General features: G+C 36.3%; 1 long non-coding RNA gene across 1 annotated transcript in view; it reads right to left on the bottom strand.

The window, feature by feature from the left end:
- Positions 1-1,862: 1,862 nt before the first annotated feature.
- The window catches only part of LOC132726965 (uncharacterized), a 59,321-nt gene continuing 38,660 nt past the window's right edge, over positions 1,863-22,523 (bottom strand). Inside the window, exons 3-5 of the long non-coding RNA XR_009625274.1 lie at positions 16,818-16,907; positions 7,577-7,659; positions 1,863-2,085 (exon numbers count right to left, since the gene is read on the bottom strand). This is a non-coding gene — a long non-coding RNA (uncharacterized LOC132726965). The remainder of the gene's footprint in view (positions 2,086-7,576; positions 7,660-16,817; positions 16,908-22,523) is intronic.

Here is a 22,523-nt window from a genome sequence, read left to right as displayed (position 1 = left end):
AAAAAATGACGCAATTTCTAAAAATAGCAACAATGACGCAATTTCTAAAAATAGAAAAAAAATGACGCAAATTCTAAAAATAGCAACAATGACGCAATTTCTAAAAATAGAAAAAAATGACGCAAATTCTAAAAATAGCAACAATGACGCAATTTCTAAAAATAGAAAAAAATGACGCAATTTCTAAAAATAGAAAAACATGACGCAATTTCTAAAAATAGAAACAATGACGCAATTTCTAAAAATAGAAAAAAATGACGCAATTTCTAAAAATAGCAACAATGACGCAATTTCTAAAAATAGAAAAAAATGACGCAAATTCTAAAAATAGCAACAATGACGCAATTTCTAAAAATAGAAAAAATGACGCAATTTCTAAAAATAGAAAAACATGACGCAATTTCTAAAAATAGAAAAAATGACGCAATTTCTAAAAATAGAACAAAAATGACGCAATTTCTAAAAATAGAAAAAAATGACGCAAATTCTAAAAATAGCAACAATGACGCAATTTCTAAAAATAGAAAAAATGACGCAATTTCTAAAAATAGAAAAACATGACGCAATTTCTAAAAATAGAAAAACATGACGCAATTTCTAAAAATAGAAAAAAAATGAAGCAATTTCTAAAAATAGAAAAAATGACGCAATTTCTAAAAATAGAAAAAATGACGCAATTTCTAAAAATAGAACAAAAATGACGCAATTTCTAAAAATAGAAAAAAATGAAGCAATTTCTAAAAATAGCAACAATGACGCAATTTCTAAAAATAGAAAAAATGACGCAATTTCTAAAAATAGAAACAATGACGCAATTTCTAAAAATAGAACAAAAATGACGCAATTTCTAAAAATAGAAAAAAATGAAGCAATTTCTAAAAATAGCAACAATGACGCAATTTCTAAAAATAGAAAAAATGACGCAATTTCTAAAAATAGAAAAACATGACGCAATTATATACATGTATATATATATATACCTGCATATATGTATATATATACACACACACATTTATATATATATATATATATAATACATATACTATACATACACACACACCAATAAATGCACAATCTGAGAAAATTCAGTAATATAACCTTCAAGGTCAAGGTCATTAAAGAGCCCAAGCAAATTTGGGTTTGATAAACAACAAGGTCTGGTCCTTAAGAATGTTCTGTTATAATATGAAGTTTATCCTTCAAAAATAGCAAAGTTACAGTCAGTTACTGCCAAAACAATGAAAATTTCAATAATTTGACCTTCAAAGGCAATGTCATTAATGAGTGAAGGTCAAGGTCTTTCGTATATTTTTAACAGTTATCTTTGAAGATTATTATGTTCAAGTTTGAAGACAATCCATCCAAAAAATAACAAAGTTACAGCCAATAATAGCCAAAAAAAATGAAAATTTCAATAATTTGACCTTCAAAGTCAAGGTCATTGATGAGTGAATGTCAAGGTCTGACTGGTTATTTTTAAGGGATATCCTTGAAGATTATTATGTTCAAGTTTGAAGACAATCCATTCAAAAATAACAAAGTAACAGCCAATAACAGCATGAACAAGCAAAAATTGGACTTTCAACCTTGAAGGTCAAGGTCATTTATGGATGAAGGTCAAGGTTAGTGTGGTCTACTGAAAGGTCTTGTCCCAAGGGTTGTTGTGGCCAAGTATGAAGACAATACACCAAGAAATAAAAAAGTTATGATCCAGGTACAAGTTTTCGGACGGCAACGGCAACGGCAACGGAGACGGCAACGGCAACGGCAACGGCAACGGCAACGCCGACCTGACTATAACAATACCTCTACTTTTTTTTTCAAAAAAAAAAAAGTCGAGCTAAAAAATGACAAACCTCTATGATTTTTTTTCTTCTCTGCAGCAGAAACCTCTTCCTTACAGATAATTGCAAAGAATCTATAAATAGGATCATCATCATGAAGACTTCATGGCTGTAACTTTATCACTTTTTGCTGTTATAACAAACTGCGGGTCTGAGCTGTCTTGTCCTGTTTACATGTATATAACTTGTCTGAACCTACTGTACCTTCACTGTTATCAAACAGTAACATGACAGAAGTCATCTAAAAAAAAAAGCAAATCAAAATTTAATGTCTTATATTAAAGATCATGCACAAGTAATCAGTATTAAACAAGCAAGTTATATCATTTAACCACAATTTTTTCTGCAAATTTGATATGAGCCGCGTCATGACAAAACCAACATAATAGGTTTGCGACCAGCATGGATCCAGACCAGCCTGCGCATCCGCGCAGTCTGATCAGGATCCATGCTGTTCGCTTACCAACTCTATTACAATTAGAGAAACTGATAGCGAACATCATGGGTCCTTATCAGACTGCGCGGATGCGCAGGCTGGTCTGGATCCGTGCTGGTCGCAAACGCACTATGTTGGTTTTGTCGTGACGCGGCTCATATGTGTGTTACACCATGCATTATTTAAGAAATAATATATCCCAAAATGTGATTTTATTGATCAATAACATCACTGCAAATAATTATATCATTTCTAACTTGATATCATTTCTATCCTCATGTTAGAATGGTAAAAGGTATCAATTTTCATTTTCACCTGTTTGTGTTCCTTCCCTGTATACTATATGCATATGCGTTAAGAAAATGCAAGCTTCTGACTCATCTAGAAATCTAGATTTCCCTGAAGTATTTTACACAATTAACAACACTTACTGCATAATGAAATGCAAGTCTACATTTTCAAAATGTGTTATTCTAAAAGTATTTGCGGAAATGGTAAATCATAGTAGTTTGGATTAGCCTAGAGACCAACCTTTCATCTCACTTTGAATTAAAATATATCTTGATTTGACTGCTTTGTGGTAAAACATTTCAAAGTACATTGTATGTCAATCAGATGTTTGTTATAATTCACACAGGCAAATGACCTTTGTGGTTATATTACAAAGCATCTGATCTCCATACATTGCTATATTATACCACAATGCGCTCAAAATAATAATTATTTTCAAAATAACACATGATTTTACTGTTGAAATGCTTTGTAATTATTCATTCAGGCCTAATTGCCTTGTAATTGAATCAAAGCACATCTGAACTTTAAAATAATGCATAGTTCTGGATCAATGCACTTAAAATTATTATCCTAAACATAAATGCTGCAGGAACGATACAAAGCCCACCAAAGACTCACTAAATAATGCTTTCTTTATCCTTGCATGATATTAATTCTATACTGAAGTGAAAATTACATACATGTAAAGTACATTACTACATTACTATTTCATAATTCTAGAAGAATTTTACTCAATTATGTTTTTATGTTGTTTTTTGTTTTGTTTTGTTATGCCCTAAGAATAAGTCAAACTTAATTTATGAGTGAAGCTGCGTTCATCTTATTTGAAGATAATTTACCTTTTATGTAGCTGGGTTGTAGAAGAAATTTGACCACTTCGGATCAGTTAGCATAAGTATAAACTCAAACAATCTTTTAAGGCAAAGTCCCTTAAAACTTGGAAACTTTGTTCCCATAAAATACATGAGGTCTACTGATAATCATGATCCTTTTATTTACTATACTAGTATTGTATGTGTTAAACTGCAGATGGCAGCCAGTTTGAAGAACCACTTTATTCAGCAAAATATGTACATGTATTTCATGAAAACTACAACATTATGATACATGTTATCCAGCAATATTTAATTTGCCGAATAGACAATAATTCTTGAACCTGTATGCTTGCATGTATAATTATCAAGCGTTCTGTTTTCATACCTATATGAAACCAAATATAATGTATTTCTTAACAAATGGAACAAACAAAACAAGAGGGCCATGATGGCCCTGAGGTCGCTCACCTGTATATAGCCCCCCCCCCCCCCGGGCCAATTTTTACCCAAGGGCTTTTATTTGAACAGACTTGGTAGACACCCATAAGAAGATGTTTCATGCTAAACATCTAAGTTCTAGCTCATTGGGTTTTTTAAAAGAAGATTTACAAACTTTCACTATAATGTATATCTATATACACATATAGTTAAAAACAATGACACCCCTGGGGCAGGGCCAGTTTTGACCCCCGGGCTTTTATTTGAACAAACTTTGTAGATATTTACTTAAAGATGTTTCATGTATAATATCTAAACTCAAGATATTTGGGTTTTTTCAAAGAAGATTTTTAAGTTTTTGCTATACACTTATAAGGAAAATCAATGACCCCCGGGGCGGGCCAGTTTTGACCCCAGGGCTTTCATTTGAACATACTTGGTAGACACCCATTAGAACATATTTCATGCTAAATATCTTAGCTCTAGCTCTTTGAGTTCTTTAAAAGAAGATTTTTTAAGTTTTTACTATATGCATATAGGGAAAATCAATGACCCCCTGGGGCTGGGCCAATTTTGACCCCAGGGCTTTTATTTGAACAAACTTGGTAGACACTCATTAGAAGATGTTTCATGCTAAATATCTTAGCTCTAGCTCTTTGGGTTCTTTAAAAGAAGATTTTTTAAGTTTTTACTATGTGCATATTGGGAAAATCTATGACCCCCTGGGACGGGGCCAATTTTGACCCCAGGGCTTTTATTTGAACAAACTTGGTAGACATTCACTAGAAGATGTTTCACGCCAAATATCTTAGCTCTAGCTCTTACGGTTCTTTAAAAGAAGATTTTTTAAGTTTTTACTATATGCATATAGGGAAAATCAATGACCCCCGGGGCGGGGCCAATTTTGACCCCAGGGCTTTTATTTGAACAAACTTGGTAGACACTCACTAGAAGATATTTCATGTCAAATATCTTAGCTCTAGCTCTTTGGGTTCTTTAAAAGAAGATTTTTTAAGTTTTTACTATATGCATATAGGGAAAATCTATGACCCCCTGGGGCAGGGCCAATTTTGACCTCAGGGCTTTTATTTGAACAAACTTGGTAGACACTCATAAGAAGATGTTTCATGCTAAATATCTTAGCTCTAGCTCTTTGGGTTCTTTAAAAGAAGATTTTTTAAGTTTTTACTATATGCATATAGGGAAAATCAATGACCCCCTGGGGCGGGGCCAATTTTGACCCCAGGGCTTTTATTTGAACAAACTTGGTAGACACCTATTAGAACATGTTTGATGCTCAATATCTTATCCATAGCTCTTTGAGTTCTTTAAAAGAAGATTTTAAGTTTTTACTATATATGAATATAGGGAAAATCAATGACCCCCTGGGGCGGAGCCAATTTTGACCCCAGGGCTTTTATTTGAACATACTTGGTAGACACCCATTTAAACATGTTTCATGCTAAATATCTTAGCTTTAGCTCTTTGGGTTCTTTAAAAGAAGATTTTTTAAGTTTTTACTATATGCATATAGGGAAAATCAATGACCCCCCGGGGCGGGGCCAATTTTGACCCCTGGGCTTTTATTTGAACAAACTTGGTAGACACTCACTAGAAGATGTTTCATGCCAAATATCTAAGCTCTAGGTCTTATGGTTATTTAAAAGAAGATATTTAAAGTTCTTTTCTTTAGGTTGCCATGGCAACCAGTGTTCTTCTTTGAGTGACCCCCAAAGTCTGCACATCCATACACTTACAAACTCAATTACATGATTTCAGTCCGCCATATTCCCTACCCACGAATGACAACTCATTTTTCCCTCTCTAAAATTCCACCAAATTATTCTTTTTTTAAATGACCTCAAAAAGGAACCTTTTCTAAAGACTTTGTATTTATTAATTCAATTTTTTTGTCAAGAAACTGATTTTTTTCATTACGCTTTATTGTAATGGAAAACAACTATAACAAGATATGTTTATAAAACATGTATGCCCTCTATCAGCATCCAATTATTCATGTGATAAGGTAACTATGCATGACTTCTGACCCAGTGATCAAACAATTAATAAGGGTTATCAAGTATCTACTGGTCATGACCTTGACCTTTGACCCCTTGACCCAAAACTCAATAGGGGTCATCTGCTGGTCAAGAACAATCATCATACAAAGTTTGAAGTTCCAAGGCCTAAGCGTTTTTAGTTAATTGATCAGAAACCGTTTTTACTTACAAGGTCAATGTGACCTTGACCTTTAACCCCTTGACCCGGAAATCAATAGGGGTCATTTGCTGGTCATGACTAATCACCATGCCAAGTTTGAAGTTACTAGGCCTAAGGGTTCTTAAGTTATTGATCGGAAAGCATTTTTACCTACAAGGTCAATGTGACCTTGCCCTTTGACCCCTTAACCTCAAAATCAAAAAGGGTCATCTACTGGTCATGACCAATCACCATACCAAGTTTGAAGTTCCTAGGCCTAAGGGTTCTTTAGTTATTGATCGGAAACTGTTTTACCTAAAAGTTCAATGTGACCTTGACCTTTGACCCCTTGACCCCAAAATCAATAGGGGTCATCTACTGATCATGACCAATCACCATACCAAGTTTGAAGTTCCTAGGCCTAAGGGTTCTTTAGTTATTGATCGGAAACTGTTTTTACCTAAGAGGTCAATTTGACCTTAACCTTTGACCCCTTGACCCCAAAATCAATAGGGGTCATCTACTGATCATGACCAATCACCATATCAAGTTTAAAGTCCCTAGGCCTAAGGGTTCTTTCGTTATTGATCAGAAACTGTTTTTACCTACAAGGTCAATGTGACCTTGACCTTTGACCACTTAACCCCAAAATTAATAGGGGTCATCTGCTGGTCATAACCAATCACCATACCAAGTTTGAAGTTCCTAGGCCTAAGGGTTCTTTTGTTATTGATCGGAAACCGTTTTTACCCAAGAGGTCAATGTGACCTTGACCTTTGACCCCTTGATCCCAATATCAATAGGGGTCATCTACTGATTATGACCAATCACCATACCAAGTTTGAAGTTCCTAGGCCTTAAGGTTCTTTACTTATTGATCGGAAACCGTTTTAGCTTACAAAGTCAATGTGACCTTGACCTTTGACCCCTTGACCCCAAAATCAATAAGGGTCATCTACTGGATATGACAAATCACCATACCAAGTTTGAAGTTCCTAGGCCTTAAGGTTCTTTAGTTATTGATCGGAAACCGTTTTTGCTTACAAGGTCAATGTGACCTTGACCCCTTGACCCCAAAATCAATATGGGTCATCTTCTTGTCATGACCAATCACCATACCAAGTTTGAAGTTCCTAGGCCTAAGGGTTCTTTAAGTATCACTCGGAAACCATTTGGTCTACGGACAGACGGACCGACAAGCGCAAAGCAATATACCCTCTTTTCTTTGAAAGGGGGCATAATTATGTAGTTTATGTGTGTTGTTTTGATTTGTTTGACTGATATAATTTAGTTTAGTTTAACAGCAGCCAGAGACATGACAATACGTAGCAACCACGTTGAAAACGTGAATGGTAACTGAAAGAGATAATGGCAAAACTCTATCGAAATACTGCATATACATTATAGTGAAAATTTGTAAGTGACATACAGTCTGACCACTATCATAAATGTTGGTAGTTAAATTTGATATTGACACTAGGACAAATCCAACATACAAAAATTCTTCAGGTTAAGGTACTAAGATAGATAAAAAAAAATATTGTTCATACCTTCTTCTGGTAATGGGTAATCAAACAGTCCTCCATGGAGCATTCTACAGTAACATCTGGGCTGTTTGAAAGTCAAGAATTGTCTGTGAAAGAAAAATATTAAAGCGTTATTAAAAATAAATGCTAGTTATTAAATAATCTAAATCTGTGCATAAATCTCTTATTATTTGTCTCAACATTAAGCAATTGTTTATACCATTTAAATTCCATTTGAAACTTAAGTGATACCAAAACTTTTGATTCCAATAATTATGTAAATATCTTAGGATAATTCTTAAAATTGGGTAAAAGGTCATCCACCACGAATCAACAGAGTGAAACATTAAACAAGAGGGCCATGATGGCCCTAAATCGCTCACCTGACCCATCAAGCTTATCCAACAATTACCTAGACAAGCATTCTGACCAAGTCTCATGACAGGTGAGTCAAAAATGTGACCACTACAGTGTTAACAAGGATTATCCATATTTGAGCAGTGTGACCTAGCTTTTTACCCAGGTGACCCATATTCAAACTTGACCTAGAAATCATCAAAACAAACTTTCAGACCAATTTCCAGGATACTTGGATCAAAACAGTAGCAAATAGAGTGTTTACAAGATTTTTCTGTTTTTAGCTCCGGTGACCTAGTTTCACATGCGATTTCGAACTCATCCGAGCAATTACCTAGACAAGCATCCTGACCAAGTTTGATGATAACTGAGTCGAAAATGTGACCACTAGAATTTTAACAAGGTTTTTCCATATTTGGGTGGTGTGACCTAGTTTTTCATCCAAGATGACCCATGTTCGAACTTGACTTAGAAATCATCAAAACAAACTTTCAGACCAATTTACAGGATATTTGGATAAAAACAGTAGCCACTAGAGTGTTAACAAGATTTTTCTATTTTTAGCTCCTGTGACCTAGTTTTTCATCCAAGATGACCAATGTTCGAACTCATCCAAGCTATCAACTAGACAAACATCCTGACCAAATTTGATGATGATTGAGGCAAAATTGTGACCGCTAGAGTGTTAACAAGGTTTTACTATTTTTAGCTCAGGTGACCTAGTTTTCCATCCAAGATGACCCATGTTCGAACTCATCCGAGCTATCAACTAGATAAACATACTGACCAAGTTTGATGATGATTGAGGCAAAAATGTGACCGCTGGAGTGTTAACAAGGTTTTTCTTTTTTTAGCTCCGGTGACCTAGTTTTTCATCCAGGACTATACCCATGTTCGAACTCATCCAAGCTATCACCTAGACAAGCATCTTGACCAAGTTTGATGATGATTGATGCAAAAATGTGACCGCTAGAGTGTTAACAAGGTTTTTCTATTTTTAGCTCCAGTGACCTACTTTTTCATCCGAGATGACCCATGTTCAAACTCATGCAAGCTATCACCTAGACAAGCTTCCTGACAAAGTTTGATGATGATTGATGCCAAAATGTGACCGCTAGAGTGTTGACAAGGTTTTTTTATTTTTAGCTCCAGGGCCTACTTTTTCATCCGAGATGACCCATGTTCAAACTCATCCAAGCTATCACCTAGACAAACATCCTGACCAAGCTTGATGATGATTGAGGCAAAATTGTGACCTCTAGAGTGTTAATAAGGTTTTTCTATTTTTAGCTCCAGTGACCTACTTTTTCATCCGAGATGACCCATGTTCGAACTCATCCTAGCTATCAACTAGACAAGCATCCTGACCAAGTTTGATGATGATTGAGGCAAAAATGTGACCGCTGGAGTGTTAACAAGGTTTTTCTATTTTTAGCTCCAGTGACCTAGTTTTTCATCCGAGATGACCGATGTTGGATCTTATCCGAGCTATCACCTAGACAAGCATCCTGACCAAGTTTGATGATGATTGATGCAAAATTGTGACCGCTAGAGTGTTAACAAGGCTTTTCTATTTTTAGCTCTTGTGACCAAGTTTTTCATCCAAGATGACCCATGTTCGAACTCATCCGAGCTATCAACTAGATAAGCATCCTGACCAAGTTTGATGATGATTGAGGCAAAAATGCGACCCCTAGAGTGTTAACAACAAAATGTGAACGGACGACGGACGACAGACAATCATCGATCCTAAAAGCTCACCCTGAGCATGCTCAGGTGAGCTAAAAAAAAGATGAAACAAAAAGGAATTATGGTGGTTTCATTGAAATACCGGTTCAGCGAACTTGATTTATGAAGAGGTGCGAAAGTGGTTTCGTCGACCTTATGTTATATAGTAATTAAAGGCAATGTAGACATGGTTCATAATATAATGTGTTTTTGGTAGAAACCAATTAGAAGATGTTTCATGCTAAATATCTTAGCTCTAGCTCTTTGGGTTCTTTAAAAGAAGATTTTTAAGTTTTTGCTATACACATATAAGGAAACATCAATGACCCCCTGGGGCGGGGCCAATTTTGACCCCAGGGCTCTTATTTGAACAAACTTGGAAAAAATCGACTACATCATGTTTCATGCTAAATATATTAGCTCTAGCTCTTTGGGTTCTTTAAAAGAAGATTTTAAAGTTTTTACTATATGCATATAGGGAAAATCAATGACCCCCTGGGGGCAGGGCCAATTTTGACCCCAAGGCTCTTATTTGAACAAACCTGGTAGACACCAATTAGAGGATGTTTCATGCTAAATATCTTAGCTAAAGGTCTTGGGTTCTTTTAAAGAAGATTTTTTAAGGTTTTACTACATGCATATAGGGAAAATTAATGACCCCCTGGGGCGGGGCCAATTTTGACCCCAGGGCTTTTATTTGAAGACACTTGGTAGACACTCACTAGAAGATGTTTCATGCCAAATATCTAAGCTCTAGCTCTTTGGATTTTCTAGAAGAAGATATATAAAGTTTTTTCCTTTGGTTGTCATGGCAACCAGAGTTCTGCATGGAATTATATTCTTTGAACAATTTTCAAAGGTGACCACCAAAGGTACATTCATGTGAAGTTTTGATGAAATTGGCTTAGTGGTTTATGAGGAAATGTCATTTAAAGTAAAAGTTTACGGACGACTGACGGCCGGACGCCGGACGAAAAGCGATCACAATATTCACCCTGTCACTTTGTGACAGGTGAGCTAAAAATAAGGCAAGGCATTTATGGTTCTTGTGCACTGCACGCCTACTTAATGAGATCTTTCTACCTACAAAGTTTCATGTTGATACGTTCGATAGTTTTAGAGTTATGTCCCAGACAAAGTTCAAAGTGTAAAATTAAACAAAGGGGAATACTTCAAAAATTAGGCACCGCAGAGCTACGGTTCTTGTGCACTGCACACCTACTCAATGAGATCTATCAGCCTACAAAGTTTCATGTTGATACCTCTTTTTCTTTTTGAGTTATGTCACGGACAATGCTCAAAGTGTAAAAATTAACAAAGGGTAATACTGCATGGAATTAAATTCTTTGAACAATTTTCAAAGGTGACCTCCAAAGGAACATTCATGTGAAGTTTGGATGAAATTGGCTTAGTGGTTTATGAGGAAATGTCATTTAAAGTAAAAGTTTACAGACGACTGACGGACGGACGCCGGACGAAAAGCGATCACAACAGCTCATTCTGTCACTTTGTGACAGGTGAGCTAAAAATAAGGCAAGGCATTTATGGTTCTTGTGCATTGCACGCCTACTTAATGAGATCTTTCTGCCTACAAAGTTTCATGTTGATACGTCCGATATGTCCCAGACAAAGTTCAAAGTGTAAAAATAAACAAAGGGGAATACTTCAAAAATTAGGCAAGGCAGAGCTACGGTTCTTGTGCACTGCACACCTACTCAATGAGATCTATCAGCCTACAAAGCCTACATGTTGATACCTCTTTTCCTTTTTGAGTTATGTCCCGGACAATGCTCAAAGTGTAAAAATTAACAAAGGGTAATAATTCAACAAGAAACATGGCAATGCCATGCAACCAGGTTTTCAATTATCACCATTGTAGATAAATATGTTGTATTTGAAATACAAATACAAGCAACAAACAATGAAACTAAGTATGTGCAATGTAAAACATGAATAATGTAGGAGGAATTGCCACTGAAGAAGTGTTCACTATATATTCTGTATAAGGAAAAAAAACAAAGGGCCATAATTAGGTCAAAAATTATCCAATCACAAAACCCCGACAATATGTGCCAGGGCACTTAATGACAAAGTTTCTGTGAAAGTTTGAACAAAATCCGTTGAGAAATGTAGGACGAGTTCAGCACAGAAGAATTTGTTCACTATATATTGATAATTCTGTATAAGGAAAAAAACCAAAAGGTCAGAATTAGGTCAAATATTATCCTATTACAAAACCCCGACAATATGCGCCAGGGCACTTGATAACTAAGCTTCTGTGAAAGTTTGGTCAAAATCCGTTGAGAAATGTAGGAGAAGTTGCGCATGATAGAAATTGTTCACTATTATAATATTCTGTATAAGGAAGAAAAAAAACAAAGGGCCATAATTAGGTCAAATATTATCCAATCACAAAACCCTGACAATATGTGCCAGGGCACTTGATAAAGCTTCTGTGAAAGTTTGGTCAAAATCTGTTGAGAATTGTAGAGGGAGTTCAGCACAGAAGAAATTGTTCACTATATAATCTATACAAGAGCACCGCTAGGCGGAGCATTATATGCCCGAAAGTATTTTTTTTTTTAGTAAGGATGACCTTAACCGTTGACCTTTTGACCCCAAAATCAATAGGGGTCTTCTACCCAATATGGACAATCATCCTATGAAGTTTGAACATTGTGGGCCAAATGGAACTTAACACATGCTCCGGCAACTGTTTTGAGTATCAAGGTAATAGTGACCTTCACCTTTGACCTTTCGACCCCAAAATCATCAGGGGTCTTCTACCCAATATGGACAATCATCCTATGAAGTTTGAACATTGTGGGTCAAATGGAACTTAAGTTATGCGTGGAAACATATTTTTCAGTATCAATGTAATAGTGACCTTCACCTTTGACCTTGTGACCCCAAAATCAAAAGGGGTCTTCTACCCAATATGGACAATCATCCTATGAAGTTTGAACATTGTGGGTCGAATGGAACTTAAGTTATGCTCTGGAAACTGTTTTCAGTTGTTAGGTAATAGTGACCTTTACCTTTGGCCTTTTGACCCCAAAATCAATAGGGGTCTTCTACCCAATATGGACAATCATCCTATGTAGTTTGAACATTGTGGGTCGAATGGAACTTAAGTTATGCTCCAGAAACTGTTTTCAGTATCAAGGTCATAGTGACCTTGACCTTAGAGCTTGTGACCCCAAAATCAATAGGGGTCTTCTTCCCAATATGGACAATCATCCTATGAAGTTTGAACATTGTGGGTCGAATGGAACTTAAGTTATGCTCTGGAAACTGTTTTCAGTTATAAGGTAATAGTGACCTTAACCTTTGACCTTTTGACCCCAAAATCAATAGGGGTCTTCTACCCAATATGGACAATCATCCTATGAAGTTTGAACATTGTGGGCCAAATGGAACTAAAGTTATGCTCCGGAAACTGTTTTCAGTATCAAGGTCATGGTGACCTTGACCTTGTGACCCCAAAATCAATAGGGGTCTTCTACCCAATATGGACAATCATCCTATGAAGTTTTAACATTGTGGGCCAAATTGAACTTAAGTTATGCTCCGGAAACCAAATTGCTAACGGACGGACGGACGTACGGACGGACAGACAGACGGACGCCAGGGGGTATAACATAATATGCCCTTTCGGGCATATAATAAGGAAAAAATACAAAGAGCAATAATCAGGTCAAATATTATCCAATCGCAAAACCCCGACAATATGCATTAGGGCACTTGGTGACAAAGGTTCTTTGAAAGTTTGGTCAAAATCCGTTTAGAAATGTAGAAGGAGTTGCCCACAGAAGAAATTGTTCACTATACAGCCATTCTCCTATAATTGAAGCGCTTTTTTAATAATTCCTGTCTCCACTTTAAAAATCGTAGTAAAATGTACAGAGGACCTTAATCATTTGTGACAAACATTTAAACTAGACCTATCACTGAAGGTGATTAATACCCCCACCAGCAACTTTTTGAAAAATAAGTAGTCTGAAGAAAAATTTCAACACAAACTATCAACTGTGTACAAAGAAATATTTCAATTAATTGTAATCCCAACTGGGGTCTCCAAATAAGCTTGCTTTTCACAAAGTTTGATTATCTCATTCCTAACTCTAGTTATTGTCCGGAAACCATTTTTCTATTTTTAGGAATGGTGACCTTGACCTTGACCCCAAGGGGTCCAAATGCAATACCAACCCTGGGTCTTCATATAAGCTTGCTATACATCAAGTTTGATAACAATATCTCATTCCTAACTCAAGTTTTTGTCCGGAAACCATTTTTCTATTTTTAGTAACGGTGACCTTGACCCCAGGGGGTCCAAATGCAATACCAACCCAGGTCTTCATATAAGCTTGCTATACACCAAGTTTGATAACAATATCTCATTCCTAACTCTAGTTATTGTCCGGAAACCATTTTTCTATTTTTAGTAACGGTGACCTTGACCTTGACCCCAGGGGGTCCAAATACAATACCAACCCAGGTCTTCATATAAGCTTGCTATACACCAAGTTTGATTACAATATCTCATTCCTAACTCAAGTTACTGTCCGGAAACCATTTTTCTATTTTTAGTAACCATGACCTTGACCTTGACCCCAGGGGGCCTAAATGCAATACCAACCCAGGTCTTCATATAAGCTTGCTATACGCAAAGTTTGATAACAATATCTCATTCCTAACTCTAGTTATTGTCCGGAAACCATTTTTCTATTTTTAGTAACGGTGACCTTGACCTTTACCCCAGGGGGTCCAAATGCAATACCAACCGGAGTTTCCACATAAGGTTGCTATATACCAAGTTTGATTACAATACCTCATTCCAAACTCTAGTTATCGTCCGGAAACCATGATGTGGACCGACCGACCGACCGACAAGCTGACTCCTATATACCCCCCCTAAACTTCGTTTGTGGGGGTATAATAAGTACACTGGGATGTTCGTATCAGCTTAACTTAAATTTTGTAGCGTGGATGCTTCTCGTTTTTCATTTGTGCTAAACTGAAAAGCTGTAGTAACCTAAAAAAATCGCTGTCGCTTGATCAATAAAAGTTTAAGATTGGTGAAAAAAATAATCCATTTCCATGTTTTCCATCAAGATTTGCCTAAAATCAATACAATATTGATAATAGATTCAGAATTACATAAGAACTTCGAGAAAGAGACCCTTATTTTCCATGATTTTCTTTAAAAGGTGCTGTCGCCGAAATGCAACAATGGTACCGTAACGATTTTAAACTGCAATGTAACGATCTTGAGATGTGTTATATTCTTTTAAATTTGTACTCAAAACAATATCAAAAGAATATATTTGGAATAAAATTGATAAATAAGACTCCTGCGATGATACATTTTAACACAAACCGTTTTATTGTAAATAATTCAAATGTTGCGTTTAAAATGCTATGCCTCCGTAAAAGGCGTATACTTTTATATATACATTATACCAATGCTATGCCTCCGTAACGGGCGTATACTTTTATATATACATTATACCAATGCTATGCCTCCGTAACGGGCGTATACTTTTATATATACATTATACCAATGCTATGCCTCCGTAACAGGCGTATACTTTTATATATACATTATACCAATGCTATGCCTCCGTAACGGGCGTATACTTTTATATATACATTATACCAATGCTATGCCTCCGTAACAGGCGTATACTTTTATATATACATTATACCAATGCTATGCCTCCGTAACGGGCGTATACTTTTATATATACATTATACCAATGCTATGCCTCCGTAACGGGCGTATACTTTTATATATACATTATACCAATGCTATGCCTCCGTAACAGGTGTATACTTTTATATATACATTATACCAATGCTATGCCTCCGTAACGGGCGTATACTTTTATATATACATTATACCAATGCTATGCCTCCGTACCGGGCGTATACTTTTATATATACATTATACCAATGCTATGCCTCCGTAACGGGCGTATACTTTTATATATACATTATAACAATGCTATGCCTCCGTAACAGGCGTATACTTTTATATATAATTTGACAGTGTGACTTTTTTGCCTATCACTGCTCCAAATGATACGTCATTAAGAGGTATGCATGCAAAATCTTAATTGACTTTTATGATACAATTGGACAACTGGAGGTAATTGGCAATCACTGTACTTTATTTTGGCAACCACTGTTTTTGATTGGCCAGTATCATTCAAAGGTTCGACTATATCATATTAAGGATTGGACAGTATCATTTCAAGATTCGATTATATCATTTTAAGGTTTAACTTTATCATTTTAAGGTTTGAGTATATCATTCCCAGGTAAAACTATATCAGTTTAAGGATTGGACAGTATCAATTTACAGTTCAACTATATTGTTTTGAGGATTGGACAGGATCATTTTTAAGTTTGACTGTATCATTTTAAGGTTACACTATTTCACTCAACTCAATTCTCTCCATACACTCAACACAATTCAACTTTCCCCATGCACTCAACTCAACTCTCTCCTTAGCTCAACACAACTCTTCCCATACACTCAACTCAACTTACACCATACACTCAACTCAACTCATAACCATACACCATTTCTACCTGTAACCTCAATTCAACTCTGTCCTTTCACACAACTCAACTGAAATTTTCCCATACACTCAACTCAACCTTTCCCATACACTCAATTCAACTCAACTCTCTCTGTATGCTAAACTCAACTCTCCAAATACAGTCAATTCAACTCTACCTGTATGCTCAACTCAACTCTCCCAATACAGTCAACTAAACTCTCCCTGTATGCTCAACTCAACTCTCCCCGTACACTCAGCTTAAATCAAGTCAACTCTCTCTGTACGCTCACACCAACACAACTCCCTACGTGCACTCAACTCAACTCTGTATACTCAAAATCAACACAACTCTCCCTGTAATCTCAACTCAACTCACCGCACACTCAACTCAAATCTCCCCATACACTTAACTCTCCCTGTAACCTCACTTCAACTCAAATCTTCCAGTATGCTAAACAAAACTCTATTCACCCTGTACACTCAGCTCAACTCACCTAGTACGCTTAACTCAACTCTCCATGAACTCTCAACTCAACTGTCCCTGTATGTTCATCTTTCGACATAAAATGTGATTAAAATGTCTAAATAGTTATGAATAAATTGATTTTTACCTTTTATTGGTTCCATTTAAGACTGTCCATTTATCTGGTCACTCTAAAATATTTAGTGAGCTGTCCATCAAAAATTGACACAATTGACATCTGTAATGAGAAAATATAAATCACATTTTCAAAAGGTTTCTACAGAAAAAAGGAAATGAGATTTTTGAATGAGGATATATGTGCCTTTGAAATGTTTAACAACAAGAGCGATCAGAAATCACATGTGTCGCCTCATGATGGCCAATTTTATGTTCGGACAAGTTTTGTGATAGACGGACAGACAGAGGGACGGTGCACAACTAGACTTGGTACTGATCATTCCTGTGAAGTTTGAATAAAATTGCACCAGTAGTTTTTGAGGAATAGTCTGGACAAGCTTTTGTGTATCTGGCAACACACAGAAAAAAACACCTTTTTATCAAAGGGCCATTACTCAGCCAAAAATCATTCAACCGGAAAACCTGTGCAATATGGGCAAGGACTTGAGCTACAGATCAATCCTGTTAAGTTTCATTGAAATTGCATAAGTAGTATAAGAGAAGTAGTCCGGACAAACTTTAAAATTAACAAGAGGGCCATGATGGCCCTGAGGTCGCTCACCTGTATATAGGCCACCAACCCACCCCACGCCAATTTTTACCCAAGGGCTTTTATTTGTTTATTTGAACAGACTTGGTAGACACCCATAAGAAGATGTTTCATGCAAAACATCTAAGTTCTAGCTCATTGGGATTTTTTAAAAGAAGATTTTTTAAGTTTTTACTATACACATATAGTTAAAAACAATGACACCCCTCGGGCAGGGCCAGTTTTGACCCCCGGGCTTTTATTTGAACAAACTTTGTAGATATTTACTTAAAGATGTTTCATGCTTAATATCTTAACTCTAGCTATTTGGGTTTTTTCAAAGAAGATTTTTAAGTTTTTGCTATACACATACAGTACGCTCACCGCCGACTGTTCTTCGGCGACCGTTCTTCATTTATCAATAAAATCAGTCACCCGTTTCCCGCGGGGGAACGCCATGGTCAGTTGGTCAGTATAAATTAACCTCCAAAAATAATAGACGTTTTATTATTTTTTAACTTCATTTTTTTTACACAATGACTTGAAAATTGACCACAATCGTCTCCTTAAATGTTATTATACCCTAAATTATTTGAAGGGAATTTGAAACAAGAGGGACATGATGGCCCTGAGGTCGCTCACCTGTATATAGGCCCCACCAACCCCCCCCCCAAAAAACGTTGCAGGGCCAATTTAACCCAAGGGCTTTTATTTGCACAAACTTGGTAGACACCCATAAGAAGATGTTTCATGCTAAACATCTAAGCTCTAGCTCATTGGGCTTTTTAAAAGAAGATTTTTTTTTAAGTTTTTACTATACACATATAGTTAAAAACAATGACACCCCTGCGCCAGTTTTGACCCCAGGGCTTTTATTTGAACAAACTTTGTAGACACTTACTAGAAGATGTTTCATGCTTAATATCTAAACTCTAGCTATTTGGGTTTTTCCAAAGATTTTATGTTTTTGCTATACACATATAAAGAAAATCAATGACCCCCGGGGCGGGGCCAATTTTGTCCCCTTGTCTTTTACTTGAACAAACTTGGTAGACACCTATTAGAACATGTTTCATGCTAAATATCTTAGCCATAGCTCTTTGAGTTCTTTAAAAGAAGATTTTTTAAGTTTTTACTATATGCATATAGGGAAAATCAATGACCCCCCAGGGCGGGGCCAATTTTAACCCCAGGGCTTTTATTTGGACAAACTTGGTAGACACTTATTAGAACATGTTTCATGCTAAATATTTTAGCTCTAACTCTTTTGGTTCTTTAAAAGAAGATTTTTTAAGTTTTTACTATATGCACATAGGGAAAATCAATGACCACTGGGGCGGGGCCAATTTTGACCCCAGGGCTTTTATTTGAACAAACTTGGTAGACACCTATTAGAACATGTTTGATGCTCAACATCTTAGCCATAGCTCTTTGAGTTCTTTAAAAGAAGATTTTTTAAGTTTTTACTATATGCATATAGGAAAATCAATGACCCCCCCCCGGGGCGGGGCCAATTTTGACCCCAGGGCTTTTATTTGAACAAACTTGGTAGACACCCATTAGAACATGTTTCATGCTAAATATCTTAGCTCTAGCTCTTTGGGTTCTTTAAAAGAAGATTTTTTAATTTTTTACTATATGCATATAGGGAAAATCAATGACCCCCCGGGGCGGGGCCAATTTTGACCCCAGGGCTTTTATTTGAACAAACCTGGTAGACACTCACTAGAAGATGTTTCATGCCAAATATCTAAGCTCTAGCTCTTATGGTTTTTTAAAAGAAGATATTTAAAGTTTTTTCTTTCGGTTGCCATGGCAACCAGAGTTCTGCATGGAATTAAATTCTTTGAACAATTTTTAAAGGTGACCACCAAAGGAACATTCCTGTGAAGTTTGGATGAAATTGGCTTAGTGGTTTATGAGGAGATGTCATTTAAAGTAAAAGTTAAGGACGGATGGACGGACGACGGACGGACGCCGGACGGACGCCGGACGAAAAGCAATCACAAAAGCTCACCCTGTCACTTTGTGACAGGTGAGCTAAAAATGAAAATAAACTTCAACAGTTGATACAAACTTCAAAACATATACATTACGCTCACACCTGTAATTAGATAAATCAAGAATATCATTTAATGTATATTTTGGTGAAATAAACGCTTTCTTTTAATATTCCAAATAATATATAAGACTTTATGATCAACATGCAATTAAACAGAAACGGTAAAATGCATCTGACAATTGAAAGAGACGTCCTGGAATATTGCCTGAATAAAATTGTTGAGGGTTACGTTTTCAAAGTTTTTAAATAAGAAACAAAAGCTGGCATATAAATTGTTGTAGTATCTTTTTCATACATGTCATATGCCGAATTTTTCATTATTCGACTACCATGAAGTTGCGACGACAATGATTTATCTTGATGTCGAATACATATTATACATTACCCAACGCAATAACAAGAAGAAGAACAAGAAAACACTGCATTTGTACATGTACTTTTATTACAACAAAAAAGAAAGAAAACAAACAAATTTTACATATAGTTACATGTATATGACAGTACATGTTACAGTACATGTACGTACATATACTGATGTTTCAATACAGTAATTAATTTTTAAAATTTAAGGTTTCCACTGCGTTGACCGGTGTTTGACCGCGGTGTTCCTCCGCAATTTACCACTGCGTTCTGTGGGGGAAACGGTTTCAGCCCCCGATTTATATCCGCGGTGGTGAAAATTTTCTGACAATATCTGAGCAAATTTTCGTCCCGGTAAACCTCATCCGCGGGGTCACGCGGGTTTTAAAAAAGCCGCGCTGAGCGTATTGTATAAGGAAAATCAATGACCCCCAGGGAGGTATTAGAAAGCCAAGAAATTGTCCATACTTTTATATGACGTAATAATTTCATATCATGAATCATATGAAATTATTATAGGAATTGTTTTATAAGTAAAATTTTTTTTATATACATGTATATATTATGAATTGCTTTAAAATCTGTTTTTCAATATATTGTAATAATATAATTATGATAATTGAATATTGAATATTTCTTGTATGTATGATTATGTTTAATTTGTCATTTTATGAAATATTTTATTACAGTTTTGAAGAATTACTTGACTGTACATTTCAAACTTTGATAATTTGTATTATTGTTCTTTATTTCTATTTCTTAAGATCTTGTAAATTTTTACATAACTCTTTTTTGACACTAAAGTAGAGACAAGCTGTTAGGCTTTTAGCAAGTTTTTTTGAAACCATAAAACATCTTGATTAACACAATAAAATGTAAATACTTTAGTTTGTATTAAATCTTTGTCCAAATGCCTGTGTGATTGAGCAACAGGAACAAGGGTGCTAAAGTGACAGACTAAGTAAATTACCTTCTGGACAAAGTGATAATCTATCATGTAAGAATTTCCTTTTTCTTTGTTTGACTGATTAAGCCATATTGTTTGCAAAGGTAAAAACATATGGTGCTAAAAGCCTTGTAGGGCTCAATCATAATCTACCTGTATAAAAGTCAAGACGAAAATTAGCAAGTCACACATCGATACACTTCCGTTTCCGGTTTCCGGAATAAACAAAGTTTTTTGTTATCAACACAAATAAACGTTATAAATAAAGGTGTTTAACCGCAGCTACTATAACTACAACAACGTAAATCATTTGTACATTGACGTCACTATTGGGCACAACCAGAATCCATCCTCTAGACCTTCTAGAAGCTAATCAACTTCTACACTATCTCGCCTTCTAGAAGAATACCCCACCCACCACTGTTATTATTAGCGTGTACCCTTTCCGTCCTCCGTATCTTTCGAACCATTTTATTAAATTTTAGCATTTTACATATATATATTAATATTCTATTTGTCTGTTTGCCACGTCTCAAAATTATTATAGTGTTATTTATATTATTGATCATATTGGATCACAGGGTGTGTTTGGTTTGTTCGCCTGTTTACGTGTGTCAATCTTAATAAGAACAGCATAAATACAGTATAAATACAGTAAATACAGTATTTTATATTTAATTTTATAAATTTTAATCACAGTATATACAAATTGGCGGCTGGTCCGCAGCTATGTTGAACAAGATGGCCCGTAAAGGGCCATCTCGTCACCATTTGGACCATTCGAGGATCTTGGGCAAGCCCATAGATCAACGAGAGGCCCATCGGGTATCCAAAGCAGTGTCGAGGAACGTAGGGGTCCTCAAGGGCTTAGACGGCAAATTGTCGTCAGTTAAAATAAGAACCTTGGCCCAACAAATAAAGTCTAAAATTAATAATGTAGATAAAGCAACACCGCTTGCGTCCGGCTCGGTTATGCTGGAATTCGTATCCAGAGAAGCCTATGTTAAGGCCCTAAACATAGGCCCAATTGATATTGCCGGGATTCGAGCCAAGGTTGCGTCTCTCCCAGGGGAACAGTTATTCGAAGTAGTCATTCATGGTGTACCTCTGGGAGAGGACCTGTCCGTGTTTCAATCCAACCTGGAGTTTGACAGGTCTGGAGGGGCCTCCTTAATTAGGGCAGATAGGCTCAAAAATAAGAAAAAACAAATGTCGTCGGCCGTAAAACTTACATTTGCGGGGGCCGTCCCCTTAAACGTCTCTATAAAGAGTGAAAATACGGCCATTTTCTTCCAGACTGAGACATACGTGCATCCGCCAACACGTTGTTTTTTATGTCAGGGTTTCGGACATGTGTCCAAATCCTGCAAAAATAAGGTAAATTGTGGGCGCTGCGCGGGGGAGCATAACACGAGGTCATGCCTCTCACAAGTTATAAAATGTGTGAACTGTGGCGATGATCACTCCGCCGCCTATACGGGTTGTGTGGAGTACTTCAAAGCCACAGGCATCACAGCAGTGGCAAGACTTCATAGAGTTAATTGGGCAAAAGCTTGCCTAATTTTCTCTAATGAAGAGGCCCAGATTAGAGCCGAAGATGACAGGTTATTGGGGGAACCGTCTCCTAGCACCCCCCCATGTTCACCAATTGAGGGGGGGAAAAATATTTCGAAACTCTATAGCGATTGTCTAAAGGAGACGGCTACCCCCGTAAGGGATTCGAACCTATGCCGGACGATGGTAAGCCCTGCTGGCCTAAAATTGGGTGACAGTTCAATTA

The sequence above is a fragment of the Ruditapes philippinarum genome, unplaced genomic scaffold, assembly GCF_026571515.1.
Source record: "Ruditapes philippinarum isolate M1 unplaced genomic scaffold, ASM2657151v2 ctg10751_1_1_1_1, whole genome shotgun sequence".
NCBI lineage: Eukaryota > Metazoa > Mollusca > Bivalvia > Venerida > Veneridae > Ruditapes > Ruditapes philippinarum.
The sequence above is the reverse complement of the archived record's forward strand: the minus strand, read 5'-3'. Positions and strand labels throughout refer to the sequence as shown.